Consider the following 23051-nt stretch of genomic DNA (forward strand, 5'->3'; position numbering starts at 1 on the left):
TATGATAATCAGGCCCCGCCTCGTTGACGAGGTGGGGTTATCAATCAAGATAACGCAATCAATCGTGTGCAGTTACGCTAGTGTCAATTCGGCCTCGTTGTCTAACTTTGTATTATTGATCAGCATAATGTAAGGATTCTCGCTTTAACACTCTCCGAGTGTTCATATTTTAGGTCCCAAGTTCATATCATTCGCTTTAAAGTTTAATGAGTGTGGATTGGTGTGTTTATAGTTTAGGTTCCCGAGTTCATATCTCATCGCAGGATACAGATCTTATGCAAAAATTTCCGGAAAGAATCACACGACCACTTCTGTATTAATCAATTTATTTTCTAATTAAACCTTAACTATAATATGTATGTGAACTCTCAATCTCGGAACTTCAACACGGTATCCACACGGTATCAATACAGTATCATCAACGACTGTACGATTTCACTTTGATAACACATGCACCCTGCATAAAGCGATTGCTGTTAGTGAGAGAGAGAGTCAGAACATGCCAATGCTATGCTACACAAAAGTTTATACATTATAATATGAACGATCATTATGCTTGAAATGGTCAGCATGTTATCACAGGCGATTGATTAACATGCAACGGTATTCATCTAAAAAGACAATCAAACAGTTATTATTTCCAAAGGCATAAATGTAACAACAGATCCACCGGACAGACTAAGATTACCGAAATGGCTTAGTGTGAGGGTATTCGGCGGAACGTGTTATCTCACGGGAGATTAATTAATTCGTGAATAAGATTGTATGATCAAAAAATCGGTTTAGCACGATTCCTCCCCGGGAGCGTAGCTCCGTGGCGAAGGTGCCAAGGGTTAATTCGTATTAATGGATCGGTTGGTAACTTATGCGATTAGAAGTACAGTCCAAAACAAAATATTAAAGAGGAAAATTACGAATATACTTATAAACGACGGACTGTTATCACACGATCGATGCTTCCACGGCCAGATGGTTCACGGACTTGAGTGTTTGTGTGTCATGAATTGTGTGGAGTAGTCATTGTTTGGAGTTGTCTTTAGGTCCAGCGAACGTCAGATTGGTCGTGTAGTGGGGCATAGCGCATCACCGTATCGTGGAGTTCTCTTTATAGGGTAATGTGAGTGTGGTTGGTCTTCTCGCGTTAACATACGTCGACGGGTCCCTTGTATGAAAGGGATACTCGCTCCCTTTAGAGCTGTCAGGGTGAGTGGGGGTTGTGCATCATACGTATCGGCGTTCCCTCCTCCACACAGCAGCCAGCCTCTGTCCACGGGGGAGAGTTGCTTGATCGCTCTCAGTGCTGCTCAGTGGCCACTTCTCTCCACTGCTGGATGAGCTGCGCGATGACGCTCGTGCTGGTTCGCTGACAGCAGTTTCTCTCCGCTGCTGGATGAGCTGCATCGGCACGCTCCCTCTCTCTGGGTGGAGAACTCGAACGTGCTCGTTGCTGGTTTACTGAAAGCAGGTTTTTCTCCACTGCTGGATGACTCAAGTCGCACGTGCTCTTGCACTGGTTTGCAGAAGCTCTTGCTTGGTGCGTCGGTCGCTGTGCAGCTGGACTCAATGTAGAATAAACTTTCAACAATACTCTTTTTTTCAGCTCTTTTAAAATCACACTCGGTGGCGCCTCACTACCTTGCGAGTCTTGCCAACGTCAGTGGGTAGCGACGGGGCCACTTTGGCCTCTGTTCGCCGCCCCCTGTTCTGCAGCTCGCCGGCTGGCGACCTGTTCCTCTCGTTCCCGATTTGAACTGCTCCTGAGCCGACTCACTGGTCGAACTCTCTCGCGTTCCGACCTCCTCCGAGTCGAACTCCCCGAGTTCCGAGCCCCCTGGTCGAACTCTTCCGAGTTGCTCCTCCGAGTCGAACTGTCTCCCGAGAGTCGACCCCCCCCGGTCGAACTCTGGTGAGCCGACCCCCTCCGGTCGAACTGAGGTTTCAATGCTCAGGATCCTCTTTTTATGCACAAAAATCCCTTCACTCGGATCCTGCCCACAAGGCGGGGTTTCTTTCGATTTTTGCTGTGTCAGGATTTGTCCGTATGTATCTGCGTCCGTGTGTGTCTGTACGTGTGTCATTGTGTGCATCACCCACGGTATATTCCGTTGTCATACTCCTACCATAAAACCCACAAGTAAAACAATCAAATGTTATAAATTGTCTCGAAGGCGCCTCTGTCTGGGTGCACAACCTGGAGGGAGGGGCGATATTCCATCCGACTTTCACCGACGCACAAAGAAATGGTTAAAAAGTTCAGTTAACATTTCATTTAATCAGCGTTCCAAAGTTATGATTCTGTATTAATCCAAGGTCTGGGTCAGCTTCCCGTTGTGGTGTTTGACTCGTGTTTCCTCAAGCGTATACACACTCCTACCCCGCGCTGCGGGGATACAAAGACGGCCGGGATCTCCCTTTCTCTCCGACCTTGGGTTTAACATCGCCCTTTGCTTACGTTGCAGTTTTGCTGTGCGCTTGAATTTATTTTCCTCTCTACTCTTGCTTTAACCCTGCTTATTATTTGCGTATGGGTGGATTAGAGCATTCATGTTGACTTAGGAAAACCTGATTGTTATAGGCTTCGGGTCAAGTCGTATAGAAATTATTAAAATGTAAATACATTTCATATTAAATTAATAGACGGGTGATGGTTACATTGACATAGCTTGTGGCAGGGTTCAATTGAAGTGGGTGTGAAGATAAATAACTTTAGCCTACCCTGTCGTTAAATTCCGACTTTAAGTTACTTTAATAGTAATGCAGAACCAATTAGCTTTTTTGACTTAACTAGATCTAGGCTAACGCAACCTCCCAGTGACCCTGGCATTGTGTTTATGTCAGCCCCTTGCAATCCGCTGGGCTCTGCTCTCTATCTGCTCCCTCTGACCCTGGGAGGGCTCTGAACGTCAAAATCGTGTTAGTGGGTCAAGGTAAATATGACCTCCACATGCCATGCCGAGGCCTGGTTTGGCGTTTTTATTCATTATTAAAATAATAACAATAGAAATATGTATCTATATGTATCGAAAAATTACTTGTTAATATTAAGATGGAAAGGGGGGCATATACAACAGTGGCCTGCTTCATGTATCTATTTACGAACGTTCGATTTTACAAAATGTCACGTTCATGCAATTGACAAATTATGGACACCTTTAGATGAACAAAATCGAATTTTCGCGTGAACGAAATTCCATACGGCACGCGCCAGATCAAACGAGAAGCACCGTGGAGGCTGCATCATCCGTCCACTACAGTGTCACGGTGTCCCTGCAGGGCAGCAGCAAAGCCTCCACATCACCTCCAGTCAATTCAACATGCAAATCTTTTGGTGAATACCCTGCAAAGGTAAAAAAAAATCCTTACGGGTACTTTTGCATTGTGAAAAGTGATAGGTGTATATTTTTAGATAAGGAGTGGAGTTGATATGTCCGAAACGCATCCCGATTTTTTTTGCATTAAATTAATGGGAAATTAATTTGATATTTAGTTTTTCGCGCGTTTTATAAAGAAAGCATCGCTTTCGTAAATGGAGGAACATCAGTGAGTGTCGCTGTTGGTGAGCGTGACGCTAGCAATGATGGTCGAGTCAGAGGCGCGAATGTGGCCCAGGGCAGACACGCGGACGTGCGGGCGTGACAGTGGGGAACAACGGGGTCATGATTCCAGTCGTATGAGCACAGGGCTCGTTTCAAGTTTCAATTATTATTGGTATATCCCTGTGAGCCATGCGGCTCTTGAGTCGGGTGCAAGCACAAACAATATGAACAGAGAACATCTTAAAGCGACGACATGCAACAGAAACATCCTGGATAAAGCAGCAACTCTTCCAGAAAAGAAAACGGTATTACAACGCTGTGTGCAAAAATATCAGTGTAATGCAAGTCAAAGAATAACAACCATAAGACAATTTAGATTTAAGTTATCAGGCCAACTCCGCACTTCCACAAGAAACATGGCTTAAACCATGTTTTCGAAATCAAAATAAAGCTATAAGAACAATGTAAGAACAGTAATCATAGGAACTGTGATTCAAATTTAACAAAACACATTGCAGCGGAGGGAGCTGATAGGAACGTTGGGTTGCTCGGTCAATGACCAGGGTCAACGGCGGCGTGGTGTATTCCGCAAATATGCCCGACTATGAGGGCAGGCACAAGTCGGCGTGAGTAGGTTAAACGTTGAGTTTTATAAGGGCACCGCGGGGTGACCAGCCCCTCCCCACCCAGCCCCTCCCATTTTTGTATGCACGACGGACGGTCACAATTATCCCCTGTGGGCTGGTGTCACCAGGAGGTTCCTACCAGTATTAACGATATACATTTCAGTTTATTTATTTATTTGGTATAGCCCTGTGAGCCATTTGGCTCTTGAAATCGGGAGCAACCGCAACAAACAAAAAACAAGAAAAAACGAACAAGAAAACATCTTAAAGTGACTGTGCAAACAGAAAATCCAGGAAAAAACAGCAAAATATTCTTGAAAAAGCACCGTACACCAACGCTGTGTGCAAAAATCCCAGTGGGATGCAAGTCAAACAACAACAAGAAAACTTAGATTAAGGCCACCATTCTAACTCCGTACTACAAACATGTCCAAACCAAAAAACGTTTTCGAAATAACCAAAATGAAGCCATAATTGCAATGTAACAGTGATCATAGGGACTGACCGAATTTTTAACAATAAACTACATGAATAACTTGAAACACCAAACCCTAGAGCCACAGCTGGCTGAATGAGTTACTCCACAACAGAAGCATCAGTCGGAGTATCTATTTTTTCAATGCACCTTTAAGATCAGCACGCTAAATCAAAATACAGATAATACTTTGCAGTAGTCATCTGGAGCGAAACATTTTATTTTACGCTAATGAATAGCAGTAGCAGCTAGGGGTGTACAACTCCTCTAGAGCAGTGTTGAGAGAAGATCTCATTGGTAGCGATTCAAGTTGCAGTTTATTGGCAATAGCATTCCAGAACCTGGGGGCATCAATAGCAAAGACCCTTCCTCCAGTTTTTGTACGGCAATAGGGAATGTGAAGCTGGTAAATGAGCGAAGACCTGAGGTCAAATTTGTTCTTTGAAACAGAGACGAGATCCAGTAGGTAGTCTGCGGAATTTTTTGTAAGTACATCGTGAATAAATAAGATCTGTTGCACAAGCCGTCGAACATTAAGAGATGTTAAGTTTGACCCAATGTAGAGAGATCAGTGGTGAGTCCTATATGGGCAGTGCAATGTAAATCTTAAGGCCGAGTGATAGATGGAATCAAGCTTCAGTACTTGGGGCTGATTTTTACACGATGTCACAGTAATCAAGTAGATGCAGTATGGTAGCTTTTATCAATGCCAAAACGGAACATTGGGGGAGAAGCAGGGCTTGTGTCGATACAGAAAACCAATTCATATTTTCGTCTTTTTACCAATATAATCAATGCGATCTTCAAAATTCAGTTTTGAATCCAGGATGACCAAGATACTTATAGATTTTGACTTGCTCTATTTGATAATTATTTAAGGACTGTAATTGGGGAAAAATAACTTCCAGCTTTAGTCAAGGTGAGAAGCATAGCACCTTGGTTTTGGAAGTATTCAGGACTAGTTTAAGAGCAACTAGCTGATGTTGTAGTTTGTTGAAATCACCCTGTAGCTTAGCAATAAAGTCATCCGGAGAGCGGCCAGCAGTAATTAGTATCGTGTAATTTGCAAAAAGATTTACCCTGGAATGATCCAGGTAGTGCCCAAGTCATTGACATAAAGAGAGAACAAAAGGGGGCCAAGGATGGAACCCTGTGGAACCCCTTTTGTTATCTTAACGCCGATTGACCTCCAACCATCTGTGAATACAGTTTGGGTAAGAGAAGAGGTAATTTGTACCCATTTTACTGCGTTTTCGGAAAAACAGAGGCAACTTAGTTTACTTAGCAGGGTGTTGTGGTCTACTGTATCAAAAGCTTTGGACAGGTCAAGAAAAAGACAGGCACATTACTGCTTAGTATCAAGGCTACTGTAAATGTGATTCAGAGAGTCTAATGGAGCAGATGTGGTGCTGTATTTTTTTCAGAACCCAGATTGTTTTAGATGTAGTAGATTGTTGGTGGACAGGAAACTGATAATTTGGTAGTTCAATAATTTTTCAAAAATTTTCATGAACGGGGACAAAATTGAGATAGGTCGGTAGTTATTTGGATCACCTTTAGGGCCCTCTTTGTGAAGTGGACGGACATAGGAATGTTTCCATTCTAGAGCAACTGATGCTTATATGATGGACAGGTTGAAAATATGGGCTATAGGTTTGTATATTAGGTGACCAACAGTTAGTAGAGCAAAGATGGGAATACTATCTGCTCCGGTAGAGGAAGACCCTTTGAGGTAGGACAGTTGTTTCAGAACAATACTTTCGTGGATTTGCTGGAAACTAAAGTCGTTTAATATTTGGACAGGGGTGTATGAATTTGCATGAGCAGGGGTGACTCCCAATACATTATCAAAAATATTACCAGCTTCAGAAAAATGAAGGTTAAAAAATTGTCAACTATTTTTTTGGGATCTGAAAAATATTCCCCATTTCCGTTAAGCTCAACGGGCAGATTATCTGTATTGGATGCCTTTTCGATACATTTGATTGTTTTCCAGAAAATCCTGGCATTTCCATGTGATTCCAGGAGGAAAAAGGCATTTTTTCGACGCATCTATTCCTTAAAATCCTGTATTCTAGCCAGTCATTGACCAAAGTACTTTTCTGAGCACATGTCCAAGCCTTGTCCCTAGTTTTCACGAGCTTTGTAATCAAAGGATCAAACCATGGTGGGTGGTTGCCTTTAGTTTTAAATCTAACCAACGAAGCATGTTTGTTAAGAATTTGGAGAAACGTGTACCTGAAGGTCTCCCAAGCCGTAGTTAGGTTGGGGATATCACAGACCTTGTCAATATCCGAGTGAAGCACATCATTAGTAAATGCCCGAGTGCTGAAGTGTCCGAGTGCTTCGGGTCTGGCTGATGATCTCACCCCAAAAATGGAGCGATCACTAAGGTTTTTACCCAGAACACCAGTCAGTGTGAAATTGTGAGGGGCATTTGTCAATAGGACGTCAAGCAGAGATGACTGTACCAGATTTTTTAGGTTGGGTCTTGTGGGGACATTTATTAATTTAAACAGGTTAAATTCATCTGCAAAATTTGTGGCCACGGCCAGCGGGTTTAGCAAATTCCAATTTAGATCACCCACTAAAACTATTTCACCTTTAGGGAGGCCTCCAAAAAGCTCTGCAGATGCAGCTTCAACATCGTTCCCACTAGGCGGTCTATATCAGGACACTACCAATATATGTTATTTGGGAGAGTTAATCTGAGAGCCAGACCTTCACAGCAACATTTTTTAAACAAGGAGTGAGCTGGTGAACATGCAATAGTATTACGATACTATAACATGTCCGACCAAAGTTGCAGCCATAGCTGGCAGCATGACACTCCCAGTGTATGATGTGTGCGAGTCAGTGGTAGTGTGAGCGAGTGTATGATGAGTGAATGGGTCTGTGGTTGCGCGAGTCATTGATGTGCGAGTGAGTCGGTGTAAGAGGAGCGAGTTTATCACGGCATCCTTTCCGCTACCACGGCCTTCTCCACGCCATCACGGCCTCCATGACGTGGTGAGTGAGCACTCGAGTCAAGAAGTGCCGAAAATAAATGTCATTATACTCTTGGTAGGTAAGAGGCCAATGTTCAGTATAACCCTCCACCAACCGACAGAGCCAATCACTTCAAGTCGTCACTTGGGAAAACATGCCAATTGATTTGGCACTTCAGCAATAGCCGAAATGTTGAGAGCAAATTTTCCAATCTCATATTCGACGTTTCGCTGCAGATACCATTGTCGGCGTTAACAGAACAATAAAATTCACGACGTTTCGACTGCAACACAACAATCATCAGGTGTGAAAACCACGTGACTTTACCGAAAGAACCAAGAATATAGCAATACAACTGTTAAACTTTTTTTGGTACACTGTATTCAATTGACACCTTTTATTGCCTCCATACGCAATAATATAATCGTGATTGAGCGAACCAGTGAGTGAGTGTTGTTGAGACCTGTAGTGTGGTGGTTGAACACAGCTTAAAATGTTAATACAGGTTTTAGGATTAGATCCCATAAGTATAGATGCGTCGCAACCCTCCACCACCCGACAGCCAGTAAGGTATGTCACGTAAACAACGTGCCAAATAGTTAATTAAAATACAATATATTGCCAACAGCCTACTGTAGCCAGCACCTATGAAGGCTGGTACGATACACAATGGGGTGTGTGGCCAGCACCATGCTTGGCCGCCTTTATCTCCCCAGTGGCGTTGTTTACACATTGTAATTGATACTCATTCGAGGTTGAGTTAATCTAGGGGAGGCCCAGGACCGGCTCAGATAATTGTCACTGGTGTTGGACAATCGAACCCTGGTCGCCATGTTCATTAGTGTGTTAACCGCTGCGCCACCGCTCCCCACACTAGGTCTGATGCCCTATAAAAAATTGCCCACGAACTGCTCTATTTGAAGGGGTTAGAAGCACCTCACTCCCAGCGATTTTCTGGTCGAGCCGTTACCGCAGCTCAAGGGTATGAGCATCTGTGCATCCAGGGGAACCCTAACAGTTTCACACACCATGGCCTGAACCACAGTGTTAGCGATACACCATCCAGTAGGGGACTCCAAAAATCTCAACCGATGCCCCGACGGTAACTCCACACAACCCTGGTCAATTAAAATCCAGAGGGGCATCCTCTTCCAAAAATCCTTCCACAATAAACAAGGCACCGCTAACGAACTTGAAACCAACACCAGGCCCGTCCTTTAAATATCGCCAGTCCGTATAGATGCCTTGATTTAGCCCACAATGCCTAAACTCCCACCATTAGCGGCAACAGATTATCTACCAGACCCAGGCAACCCACATCTATGGCAGAGTCCTAAAAATAAACTCTGCACCCATGGTGGCGGATGCCCCCATATCTATGAGCATTCGCACCTCAACAGCCTGCACAAATCCACATACTGTGGATGATCCCGCTGCCATGACACAGTGTGCCAGTGCGGTCCATTGCCAACCATCATGCACCACCTTCATACCCCGTATTCCTATGAGGGGCGATGGCGTGTGCACCTGACACTGACTGCAATGGGATGCATGAGGTGGCTGTGTCGGCCGGGTGTGTGACCTATTGCAACCTGCCTTTGGACCCAGAGGAGCGGAGGCGGCCCCTGGAGATGTGTCCCGGTAGGCCACAACTGAAAGAGGTAATGGGCCCCCCCCCCCCCGCCGCTTGTCCCATCGTCGTCCCACTCCGAATGTCCTCCGCAGGCTCCAACCACCTGACGCGCACACCCAGGGAGACTCTCAGAGAGCCTGGTTGCCCTTTTCTCCCGGAAAACCAGCCCCTGCCGTCACCCCAGCACGTCGTCGCAGGTTATAGTGGGCCTGGATGCAATGGGCTACCTGAATCGAGGACAGGTCATCCTCCTCTGTGGCCGGCAAACAAACGTTAATTTCCTGAGCCAGCGTCAACATTTTCTCAAGCACCAGAGAATCCAGTCCTGCCTGCTCCATCTTTGGGTACGCATCCTTGGCCAGCGACAGCAGTGTGCTGCAGAAAGCGCGGGGTGTCTCTGTCTCCCCCCAACTATGTATTACGAATGTCTGCCGCGTTGGATGGCAGTTCAAAAATTGCCGCCAACTGGGAGTACGCTTGACGCAGCTTCGTTCTGTCCACCTCCGGAATGTAAAAAAAACGCCACCAAGGCTGTCATCCAGTGCGGTGGGAAGAATAAGTAGCGCCTCCGCATCGGACCACCCTGCGAGCTCGCAAGTGGTGGAGAACCGCCGCTGGAAGGCCGCCCAAGCACCCCCCCGCAGCCGAAAATTAATTGAGAAGCGGCAGCCGCTGCGCTAGGGAAGGTGCCCCCGGATGAGCTGTCGGCGGCAGGTTAAAGGGACCCAATTCATGCCCTCGGTCGGCAGTGATGGTGGAGTCGCCCGCTCGCCACCCCCGAGCCACAGCCCCTTCCTTCGGCTGTTCCCTGCCCAGCTGCCCCACCAGGGTCGACACTGTGGAAAGCAGCCCCACGATGCGCTTGCCGATTGCCCGCAGCCCCCCTTCAGCCGGCGGCGGCGCAGAGCCGTCGCCCTTTGCTCGCTGCCCCGCCGGGATCACCACTCCGGGGCCCCCCACAAGGGGTCCCGGTTGCCAGCCCTGCCCGGGAATCCTCCTTTCCCGAGGGTATGCGGGTGAGAGCCTTCCTCTTCACGTGTTTCAGCATAGTCTATTTCCCCCTCAAGGATTCGAAGAAAAAACATTCATAACAACCCTAAAATATAAAAAAAAATTCGTTAACACGCCTGACACCAAATGTTGTGTTCTAGTTCACAGACACTAATAGGAGGTACTCTATCTCTTTTATTCCGACCTTCAGAGCCTTAGGGGATAACCACACACCGGGTCGGGACAGCCAACATGCTGCCAAACCCACAGCTGAAGAGGGTGACGATCACAATTACGACAGCACGACGAATTCCACTCCAGATCGCAGCTGCCCCGGCTGTGAGTTGGAGCTCGCCTTATATCCTGAAAAGCGTGGCCAGGCTCCACCCTCGGCCCTGCACCCCTCTGGATCCTTCAGATGGCTTCATGCTTTGCCCACAGCTGCAACTGGTAGAACGGGCTGATAGTCCTAATGCCATTGTCTACCAATCTCCCAGCGGCACGCGCTCCAGTGACTCATTCCACGTCACCACACAAGTGTGTGAGCATTAGCTGGTAATGAAATCAGTATCCATCGAGCAGTGGATTAAACATGTCCGATGATGATGATGAAGAATTTAAACTGCAAGCATACACTTATATTTTATTAACGAAGAGCGTACAGACATTAAATGGCTCAATCGTGGCATGATGCCTCAATCTTCCACCTATCTAAATATGGCAACATAATTGACGTGAATAATTTCACACATTAAACTCATATTGCACACGTGTATATATTCTGCGCGAAGATGACTGAACAAAATATAATATATAATGCCAACCAACCGAATAAATGTTCCGTGTAGTTAACTGGTTCACAGTGGGTGTCCATTACATGTGTAGTGACATATAATGGGTCACTACGGTACCTAGTGCCATCTACCGACAGAGAGAAGAATAGTGGGTATAGTAGCCCTCTGCCAGCAGAGTATATGTCATGGTAGACGTCTCTGGGGCTGGCAGAGTAGGGGGCAGTTGAGGATGTAGCAGCCCGATTGGCCGCAGGGGCACGTGATGGCATGTAGGCCAAAGGTGACAGAGGGGACACGTGTTGTAGGACCCAGTACCTTCTAGTGAGTTCCAGAAGGGGGCGTGGCCGAGGGCAGAGCCAGGCAGGGGACATGTGGAAGGCGATCCAGAACCTTCTAGTAAGTTCTGGATGAAATCGTGTCCGAGGGCAGAGCGGGGCCCCGCTGAGGGGTATGAAAGGGGGGTCCCGGGGCTGCATCAGGGCTGTTTGCTGCAATAGAACCCGCCTTGCTACGTCTTCTCTTCGGTCTTCATGCTCAGCAACTTGGGTCAGGCAGTGTGCCGACTGACCTGACGCGTTTGTGTCGTTACCCCATTGTGGTCATAGAATAAATGTGTTGCCTCCTGAATCAGTGTGTCTTTCAAGTGAGCCCACTACACGTGCACTGTACTTAAATACATACGAAAAAGACTTAGAAATTACAACTAAGCTCATCTGAATTATACGTGAGGCTAACAAGATAACTACATTGTAAATTGAGAATGCCGCAATTAAAAAAAAATACATAATACTATCAAACTTAGTCACGTATTATTGATGTAATAGACTTGGAGTGAGTTCAACTGAGTCGCAGACATAGACTTGGAGGCAACACATGTATTTAACTCCAACACATGGGATAACTACCCCTTAACAGAATAACAACCTATGGTGGTGACCACCAGGCTAACTACACTAATTACAACGTACCGAGCTACTACGGACCGGGACCACAGCTCGGGTCCAGGTCCACGTATTGGAGACTCATTGAACTGAGAACGGAGAACGTAGAACGTAGACAAAGGTTTATTCAAGGATGAACAACAACGCCGGTCCCTCTGGGGACCCAGATTATATTCTCTGCGGCGTGGCTGGCTCTACACTTGGCCATGACCACCTTCCAAAATCCTCGGGAAGGATCTGGATGCTAACCACGTGACCAAACCTAGCCACCACTTGGGCCCCTTTGTAGACTTAACTGGTCACGTGTCCTCTCGGGTCAACCAGAGTGCCATGCCCTCTAGTAACCTAATTTCTATGGTCAGCACTCCCACACCTTGTCTTGTAGGGTTGGCACTGCACGCCAAGCATGGTGCCATCTAGCGCTATCCATCAGCGCTCACCAGGCCCCTCTAAGGCCAGTACTAGACCCACACTTTTGTGGTATCCGTGATGTGGTTACACCACACACAGTGCCTCTCTAGGGCCGGCACTGCACAGTGACTTCCCGCGATGTCACTACATCAACCCCCCCCCCCCCCCTTTGTAGCACTCAGCAGTCCCGCCTGTCAACTCCCCCTTCAACAAAAGAACAAAACGAACAACACCTTAGTGTTCCGCAACAAACAAATACCCCAACCCATCTATACAACATATACACTATATACAGAATATACAGTAACTAATGGGGGAAGAGGATGGAAGTACATAACAACAATAGGCAAAAAAAGGAAGAGAGAAAAGGGAAGAGAGAGAGAAAAAAACAAAACGCAGTAACACACGGAACCTTTGGACCCCCTCCAGCACCAGCAGCTCCCACACTCACCGTGTAACAACACCCGCAAGCATAATGAAGGCCAGGTTCAGCCAATAACCAATACAACTGCCGAGCGGCTGATGTCAATTTTTTGGAGCAGATGACACTTCTTCGGCTTAAATTTGAGGTTCGCCGCACGCATTTTAAGAATGACAGCACGTAACCGTTCCAGATGTTCTTCAAACGTACGGCTAAAAACGATAACATCATCGAGACATATCAGGCACGATAACCACTGCAGGCCAGCTAGAACCAGTTCTATCAATCGCTGGAACATAGCCAGCGTGGAATGAAGACCCATCGGAAGCCGATTAATTTCAAATAAGACTTGTGATGTATGAAAGGCTGTCTTGGGCTCAGCCAATAGGGGTTCTGCCGGATGGGAGTGGCGTCGCCCGTATCGATGTGGTGACTCAAAAGCGTAGTGCGGCTGATGTTAAATTTGCCATTGCTAAATACATTGGAGAATTCACGCAAAAGCGCCCTCAACTCCCACCTCTGGGACTCATAAAAATCAGAATTTTCGGAACAAAATGTATCCATCAGAAACCTGTTGCGGCTTCGTATTTGAAACGGCCCCCTTACCGCTATCGGTATTTCCCTCATGAAGCGTGGGTGATGTGTGGGCTAGCACGGTGCCCTCCTGAATGACAGACGTGTCCAACCCTGCATTCAGGACTTGAATGAACGGTTCCTGGTCATTGGATAACCAGAGTCTGGGTGCCTACCAACGTCAACTTCCGAATGGCTTTGTTTGAGGGTCCTAGGAGAATTCTTCCCGCAGTCGCCTCCTGGTCTAGCGGCTTGCGCAATCATAAAGAAACGAACATTTTCACACCGGGGGGAATCTTTACGGTCTTACTCGCAAGCGCTTGTACAGTAGTGTGGCCATGCACATTCGAGTGGGAGAAAGCGAAAAGGCCATTTGACGGCCCGATGTCGACTCAAGGCAACCTTGATCAATCAAAATTATTAGGGGCATCTTCCCCAAGATGTCAGTCTCGAGCAAGCAAAGCACGGCCAAGGACGTTGATACATGAACTGGTCCCGTCATTTTCTGGGTTGGAATCATTCTCAGGTGGTGCAATATATTTGGGAGGGTCAACATTGTAATCAAGTGCACCCTGTTAGGAAGAGACAATGGGATATGATTCCACACTGCCAGGGAAGTTTGGATCTATTGGGGTAGATGGGAGAAGTTCACCTTAAAAAGCTCACTCAGCCGACTCGGAATAATGACTCCGAGATATTTAATCCCCTGAAGGCACCATTTGAAGGGGCAGAATTTAATTGGGAGGCCTTGAGAGTCTGGGAGATGGTAACTAGTTATGATTTGTTTACATTTAGCTTATATCCTGCCATTTCTCCATATTCCTTAATCTCCTTCTGGAGGGCCGGGATTGAGGTTACAGGCTCGGTGATGGTTAATATTATATTGTCAGCATAGAGATGTATTTGATTTACTCAATCCCCACAGGACAGCACTTTGATCTCTATGCTTTTTCTAATCTTCTCAGCCAGGGCCTCTATGGATAGCACGCTCAGGAGGGAGAATTCCATGCGTGAGTGTGAACCTTCTTGAAATGATTCCGTTGGTGGAGACCGTTGTGCAGGGGTGGCAAGTACAATATATGGCACCAATTGACGATTCGGGTCAGTATCCCTATTTCTTCCATTGTACTGAACAGGAACTTCTATTTTGTATTTTGTGGTGTGTTGTATATATATAGGCCTTTTTTCCAAATATTGATATTAAGAAAAATTCTGCCAATATTTGTTTTTTTATAATAATAGATCGGGGTGTCGCTTGGGGCAAAAAGGGGGCGACACAAACACCCTCCCCTCAAACAGCAGCTGCCTCCCACAAGCTACACCAAGCAAGGAAGTAGCCATAAAATGTAATAAATAAATAAAAACCGGTGCAAAACGGGGAGAGGGGGGGTTGCTAATGAGATTCTGGGGAAATCTCTACACGGCTTCAAAGACCGCCACAAAGCACGTACAAACAATAGGCGCCACAATTCTTCCCGGGCGGCGAGAACCGAACAGACAACTTTTTTTGTAGTTTATTTTAGTTAACGGTAAAGTTCGAAACTTCGCGACAAGAATAAGTCTACATCATAGACTACCAACACACTCACCCAGATTACGAACCAGACAAAGGTCGAGAATAGTGGCTTTTATTTATTACTTACCTTATTTTAATCTTATTCACCATATATATTGTTTTTTTAATTGTATCTTTCTATCTATGTGACTTTACCTAAAGAACCAAGGAATATGAGTTCTGGCAATCACGAAAGCTTAAGTCAAAACTTAGTTATATCTCCAACCTCAGGATATTAAAATATAACTCGAGAATAAGAAGCACAGATCCCTGGTGACATGGACAAAGAACAAAGCTTAATAAAACCATCAGAATACCTGACGTAACAACTATGGTAGATCACAAATCTTGGTTAAACATAAACCAATTAATAATTATAAAGTATTAGACAGAGGGTCATCCAGAAGTAATACAATGCGAAACAGGTCAATAACAAACGACCAAGATAATATGTATTCCATAGAATCAGAGCCTCCCATCCGCCTTTGTCTTTCAGAAGGACGTGGTAGCAATAAATCACACATGCAGGGAGGGCGCCTCCCCTTGAGATATCAAACACCACGAAGAAATTCTAAACCAGGCGTACTGTAAACACTGCTCAAAATATACCTTGAGTCACTTAAAGAGTCAACACCGCAAAAAGGGATACACACTAAGATAAGGGGTGGAAAATAATGTTTATTTTTCTCTCAACTCACAACCCACAAGAGTGAACAGAACACATGGTAACGGGAGGTCACACTTCACGAGACGGCGCCCCTCTTTGTGAGAGACAAAAAAATGTAACACCTCCAACGGCGACGGAAGAGGGGGGGGGGGGAGAACGCAACCGGGCAAAAGGAACCCCTCCCTCTTCCAGATTAATCATTGCAGAAGTTGGAAAACTAGAAAAACACACTTAGGCACAATTGAAAGCATCTGTTTCCACAGTTGGCGAGATGGCTTGAGGAGGGGGACAGGAACCAGGCCTTGATGAGACTTAACAGATTGCTTAATAAATCAGAACACACACACACAACGTGCACCGGACAAACAACTGCTCCCACAAGCTGAGAGTGAAATCAAAGGAATTCCGGTCATTTGTGAGAAGGCAAGCCAAGGGGAGAGAATTTTAGATATAAGCAGGGACACAACACACACAATTCAGTTCTGCAAGTGGCAGGCTCCGGGAATCTTCCCCCGATAGGGAGCTGCATCGGCAGAAGCCACGAGTCTCCGAAGTCAACGGAAATTGAGTCTTGCTGCGGCAAGCTCCGGGGGTGGGCCCCACAATCGACACAGGATGGCGAGGCTTGCAGTGGCGATGTGTCACCGATTATGAGTTCGGCGCTGACAGACAAAGTATCGCTGAAAGTTTTATTCTACATTGAATGCCAGCTCCCACTAGCAGCTGCAGCAAGAGAGAAAGAGTGACGAGCAACGACAAGCAATCAACCTGGAGAAAGGGCGGAAAAGCGCCAAGCATCGACTAAGCGAGCATCGCACAGGACCAGCAGCAGTAGCCGAGCTGCGAGCGCAATCGGGCACCTTCAAAGACAAGCGTCGTGCCGACTCAGCTCATCCAACAGCAGAGAGGCCTGCAGCATCGCCAAGAGAGAGCGAGAGCGCCGTGTGTATGACACGCCCACACACACACACGACTCATCGCTCATCAGGGAACCAACTAATTTTTGCTACAAGAAACGCCCCTCCTTGGCGTCTACTTAACACAAAGAGTTGAGCAAGGAGACAATACACCAACGCACACATAACGCACATATCGGAACTAGAATAAGATTACTCCAAAGTTCTCCAACCATGGAAAAACAACCCCCTGAGAAGCCGATCAAAACCATCACGTTACCATACATAGCAGGTGTTACCAAAAAGATTTCCAAAATCCTAAACAAACACAAGATCCAGGTCCGATTCAATACAGTACACAAAATCCGTGATCTAATCCCATCTGTGAAGGATGTCATTCCTGAGATGCAATATCCTGGAGTCTACAAACTGAGTTGTACCTGCAGGAGCAGTTACATTGGGAAAACGAAACGACATGTCTCGGACCGTGTTTGAGAGCACAAGGCAGAACCAATACCTCTGCCGTGACTGACCATTGTTATAACGCTGTGAGCTCGCATGCTATTGTTTTTTCCGAGACCAAGGTACTCTGCAAACCTTCGGGCTAACTATCAAAGGTTTATTCATGAAGCCATTCAGATATATAAACATAGACATAACTTTAACCGAGAAGATGGATACAAATTGAGCAATCATTGGAAGGATGTTATTAACCAGGTAAAACCTCAACAGTTTATGGTTGTTCCATAATATCTGCCGGGTACGAGTCTATTTTTCCGAGTTAATTTCCCCCCGCAGCCCTAGCGTTCCCAGCCTCCCACGTCCAGCCCCGCCCACTCCCCCCCTCTCAACTTCACGTCCTCTCTCTCCCTAGCGTTCACGCAGCCCCCCCCATCCCCCCCCTATTTCTCTCTCCCCCCTTGCTCCTCCCCCTCTTTCTTTCCTATATAACCTCTTGCCACAGCAGCTCTCTCGCCCACTGCATTGGCATTGTTGCTACATTGGCATTGTTGCTACATTGGCATTGTTGCTGCATGGGCATTTTTGCTGCATTGGCATTTTTGCTGCATTGGCATTGTTGCTGCATTGGCATTGTTGCTGCATTGGAATTGTTGCTGCATTGGCACTCGTGCACCACCCATGCTCCTGATGCTGTTGATAAACTTGGGCTACACCCATCCCCAAACCTTTATAAACAGTTTGCCTTTAGAGGCTGACTCCTTTGCCTGATGACGACCGCTTGTGTTGCGATCGAAACGTCGTGATTTGTTTTATTTTATTTTATTTCTAACTACGTGACTTTACCAAAAGAACCAAAGAGTAGGATTCCTGCAGTCACGAAAGCTTCAAATCAAGAGGGAGACTATTGTGGTAAAATCACAAAATCTTGCCCGCGAATTTATTGAAGCCTTAGCCAATTGATAAGCATTCGCTAGACAAGCAGGCACACTGCTGCACACCATTGTTCCAAGACATTTCGTCAATTGCATAATCTTACCAATGAATTCATTGAGGTTTACTATTGCTTTCCGGACATGTTTCTTTATTGCTGTTTGTATGAATATTGTCACATTAATTTTTAAGGACTTTTTTCCCATCGCCGTGTATGCTCGCTTTACTCTGAGGAATTAACCGATTGTTCTGTTACCCAGTTTAACAAACGTAATCATTGAGGGTTAAATGTACGGATCAATGAGGAGGACATCTCCAGGAGTACTGTGTTGACATGCCTAGCATAAGAGTTCGCATATTAGAGTGTTGTGTTTAGAGACACAGAAGAGTCTGAGTGGTGCCGTCCTAAGTTCATGCATAATAATCTTAATTATAAGAAGTGTATCCTGCGGTGAGATCTGAATCTTGAGACCTGACATAAACACTAAAACACAATCAGTAAAAGTTAAAGTGAGAATCATTGTATTATCCTGATTGATAAGACAACCCTAGACAACGAAGCCGAGCTTAATCAGCATACTTACATCACACTTGCATAACTTCATACAATTCAGTGTATTATCCCGATTGATAATACAACCCTATACAACGAGGCAGGGCCTAATTATCATAATTGCATACATTAGCATACTTACATACACTTGCATAACTTAACACAATTACACCTGCCTAATTAGCATAAAGTTATTTGTATAATTACATACGTCGTTGGATAATTACACGTTTTTTAGTTTCATTTTTTCGTTATAATTTTTATATTTCAAGACCCAAAATATACAACAGGTGACATCAACCGCATTGACGAGGGTCCTTATGTTATCTGCGGAGTCTCTCCCCGATGACTATATATGCTGAAGTTACTTTTAAATTTCCATACGATTTTTGTTTACATATATAATCATTGACAGCTCTCGTTTAATCTATTGCTGGATGAATGTCTTTCCATGGCTTGTCGATCGTGGGGTTTGTTTAACCGTACATGATCACCCTCGTCAGTGCGGGTTGATAAATTTGTATGTATGTGTGTTACGTAATAAACCGTGCTAATCGGAGTTGGGGATGACTGATTTAAGGGAACACCACCCTGTTTATATACCAGGTTTTATTTGATCAAAACATTCATCATCTGAAAGGTAATAAAGTATTTGGCTGCCATCAATTTTCGTGATAAGCCACTTCGTTGAGCTATATGGCCAGGTCGCTTCTGAAAGGGAACAATACGGCTGAGTGGACCTTGCATGGTAAAATAAACATAGTTGTCTAGAAACATTGGCGTTCAACTCACAGCTTTTAAGTTGGTGCTTGCGGTGTTTTAAATTAAATACCAAAAGCAGCCTGGCTGGGCACTGGAATAAGTATCCTGAATAGTTTGAGGACCATTTGTGATATTTTAAGAATTTTTTATTATTATGAATTTAATCGATATTTTAATGTTGCTTGTTGTTTTACTGTGAGTCTTAAATGTTAATGTCAATGTTACGTCACAAAATCTTGGTCTGTGCGGCTTTTCAGTTTCCTGGGTGTTAAGTGGGCTAGGTTTTTTTTCTTTCCAATCCTGGCCAGCTGGCTCAAAACAGTGATGTTGGCCGTAACCAAAATAGTTCTGAGATTATCGGGTTCATAGAGCAGCGCTGTTCTACATCCACCTCTACAAATCTGTAAATTATCTTTCAAATTGTATCAATCTTGATTTGAAATTGTATCATTTAGATGTTTTCTGCAATCATGTATTTTTTTACGTCGTGGTCCTAAAAATCTGAAATGTAATATTTTACAGATTGTGCTTTGTTGTTTGTTTTTGACAATACAGAGATACAAATGTGATTAAAAGTAATGTGCTAATACATTAATACGTAAATATATCGGGCCCTGGTCTACAGAATACCTATTACTGTTTAAGGTGATTTGGTCTAGTTATAATGAATGCGTGCTATCTGAAGCAGTTTAATGCCAGAATGATCATAGCCAAGACAACAAAGTAATTGATCTCTATTTTATTTATAGTGTGCTTTAACCTGGTAAGGCAGGTTTGCGTTTAGAATATCACATAGCCCAAAATCATAACGTTTTAATTTCCAGATTGGGAGTAGTTTAATTTTTCTACGGTTGATCAAGCGAGAACCACTTAGATGAGATTTCCAGTCACACAAACACTGCCAAATATATATTCTTAGTTCTTTTGGTAAAGTCACGTTGGAGGGAAACAACAAAATAATAAAATATATATAAAACAATAAAAAAATATTATTATTTTGTTGTTTCCCTTCAACGTGACTTTACCGAAAGAACTAAGAATATGAATTACTGCAGTCACGAAAGCTTTAAATCAAAACTGCCAACTATGTTAAGAGGCCACCTTTATGTGTGTTCCGCAGTACACAGCTTCATGTGAAGCAACAGCAATGGTAGTATGTCCGACATCCTTCCATGTGTAATGAGCGACTTCTGCGACACGTCGTTTAGAGGGTACTCTTCTTTATTTCACACATGGGCACAACACAGGCCAACGTTATCTTCTCTTCTCCCGAGTACACACGTAGATATTAACGCCTCACAGACGACACACACGGGTGATCTCCCGGCGGGTCCCGCCCGTCCACTCCCGGCCTCGCCGCTGACTGATGGCGTGCTGGTGAGGGCGGTGGAGCTCCGCGTGGCCGGACGACGGAGAGAGATGACGGCGAGCAGCGACGCAGTCCGGACCCAAGACTCCACACACCGACCACGAGTCCGCCTCCGCTTATATTACTGCAGGCGCGGCTAATCTCCGCCCCCGGCCACGCTCTCTCGTGTAACTTTCTAGCCGGTTCTCGGAGTTTCTCGGCCAGCCCCACCCTTCACCTTTGGCCCAAATACCTCTCCCTTTTGGGATTGGATAATGTTTATAGTGGTGCCTGTACCCGTGCTTCCCTTTACTAACAAGTAGATGGCACTATCTGATTACACATGTAATTAGAGAAGATGCAACACGTGTTACCTTCACACACCTTTATAGGGTCTTCCCTGGCGAATAAACCGATGGCAGCAAAGCAAATGGACCACCCCTGAAGGACACGGCAGCCTTCCGATTAGTCCATCGCCGTGAATCGTGCAGCTCAACGTGGACGGATTGTGAAGCATCAAATGCGACTATCTTGTGAATGTTTTGAGGACAGAAGACATCATGTCCTGGCGCTGCATGATGGTGCACTTGAGAAGTCAAGGCTCCTGCTGGAAGATTCGTGGATACTGCCTTGTGACAGTGAGCCACAAACCCCGAAACGCTGACTGGCATCCTTTGTTACAGAAGACATCAGAGACACCATTCAAGTGCTGGACATCCCCGCTTTCCTGAACTATCACCATCAAGATCAGCGAACTGGCTGTGGTGAACTCGTATCAATCACGACCCACAGAATGGTCACAGCCAACGCTACCAACAGTGAATGAACACCTCAATACCACACTTAAAATATATTTGTATTGTTAAATGCTATACAGAGCGTTTACTCATTTTAAGTTAATACATAGTTTACTGCATATCAGAATGCACATTTTGTTGTATTTAAGACAGTTACATTAGATACCAAGGGCAAGATAAAACTTGCTTGAAATGTTCAGGAACCGAAAGCATTAGCCAATCCCATATCATAGGTTTGGTCCGTACACTCCTTGAGAGCATCTCTAATGCTTTTGAAATGATCATGAAGCCCAGGCGATCATCACTAAGTGCATTGCGCTCATTCTAATCCTGCGGTCGGGGCCGTGCCGGGACTCAGCCGCGATTGAACGTGGAGGTCACGTAAAGAGCGAAATACCATGCTCAGAGAAATTGTTCAAGAAAGGTACGGGCAAGAAGGCGTGACAATGGGATGGGGGATTTTAAACCATTAAATAAACTTTTCTTCATTTTTCCAGATAAAGACCACTCAGCTATATAGTTTTTTTTCAGAAGCGACCTGGCAGCAAATGATAGCCCCATGAAGTGGCTTATCATTTTGAAATTTATAGCAGCCAAATACTCTAAACGCACATTTAGAAATGTGTAGGGAAACCCCATCTACCTGACCAAGAGGAGAGAGACATGTAAACTCCAAATATACAGGCATCCGAGTCGGAATCGAACCTACGAACTCCTGCATACAAGGCGAGGGAGATAACATTTCGCCTTTGGAAATTGGTGGCAAATGTTAAAGGATGCCACCAATGCATTATTTGGGCTAAAATGTAAAGAATACATTGGCAGGAAGAGAGAGGAGAGTAAGAGAGAGTTTATAAACAGGTGTGAGACAGGCTGGGGGCTCGGGGTGAAGAAAAGGGTGGATGTCATTAATGAGTGTTGATACCCTGCCCAACGCGCGGTCGTGTTCGTGTTGAAGGGAACAATACAAATTCCGTGATCAAGACGATTTTTGTGGATTTCCTTTCACGATTGAAATTAGATTTGAAGCCAGAAATCCATCACTCAGTGCTTTATGTAAAGACTATTAATCGTAAACACTTTTTGCTTTATAATGTAACTAGCAGCCCGCGCGTCCTGTCGACGTCACCCTTCCTGCAGTCAGCTAACCAGCAAAACATTTGTCTTCATATTATCGTGTATTGGTGGATGGTTGGTGGATGGTTGGGGGATGGGGGGGAGGTGTGATGACGTCACCACGTACAAACCCTGCTCAATGCCGTGGGATGATTTTAAACTACTGACTGCAACTCTCATCCACTTATATGGCCAAAACGTCAGCTATTGTCTGTTTCATTTTAAGGAAGCGTTATTGACCAATCCGATTGGTTTGTTGTTGTTGTTGTTGTTTGTGCTTGCGCACCACTACCAACATAGTAATACTAAAGACACTGATGAAACAATACGAATCGGTTTTACCCTTTCTGGCAAAAAAAAACAGGCGGTGTGCATTAACCACAAGTACTTGTGGCAAAACATGCTGAGAAACTTGCTTTGATAATATATGCATTGTCTTTAAAACTGATTTGCCTACAGCAGAGATCCTTCTTTATGGCATTGTTTCACCATTGTTAGACCAGAGAACGCCAAAAGGTCAACGCATTTGGGGGAAATTCTTTCATTTTCCCCTGCCACAGAAAGTAACATTTGTAAA

The 23051-nt window shown here is 45.1% G+C and overlaps 1 long non-coding RNA gene across 1 annotated transcript; it reads right to left on the minus strand.

Moving 5' to 3' along the window:
• Positions 1–309: 309 nt before the first annotated feature.
• Positions 310–12313, minus strand: LOC142925096 (uncharacterized). Its single transcript, XR_012942203.1, has 2 exons — positions 9486–12313; positions 310–9361 (listed from the first exon to the last, which is right to left on the minus strand). It is a non-coding gene; the product is annotated as an uncharacterized LOC142925096 (long non-coding RNA).
• Between the last annotated feature and the right edge of the window lie 10738 nt (positions 12314–23051).

This window comes from Petromyzon marinus, chromosome 18 (assembly GCF_048934315.1).
Source record: "Petromyzon marinus isolate PM22_M1 ecotype Great Lakes invasive population chromosome 18, UKy_Petmar_22M1.pri1.0, whole genome shotgun sequence".
Taxonomy (NCBI): domain Eukaryota; kingdom Metazoa; phylum Chordata; class Hyperoartia; order Petromyzontiformes; family Petromyzontidae; genus Petromyzon; species Petromyzon marinus.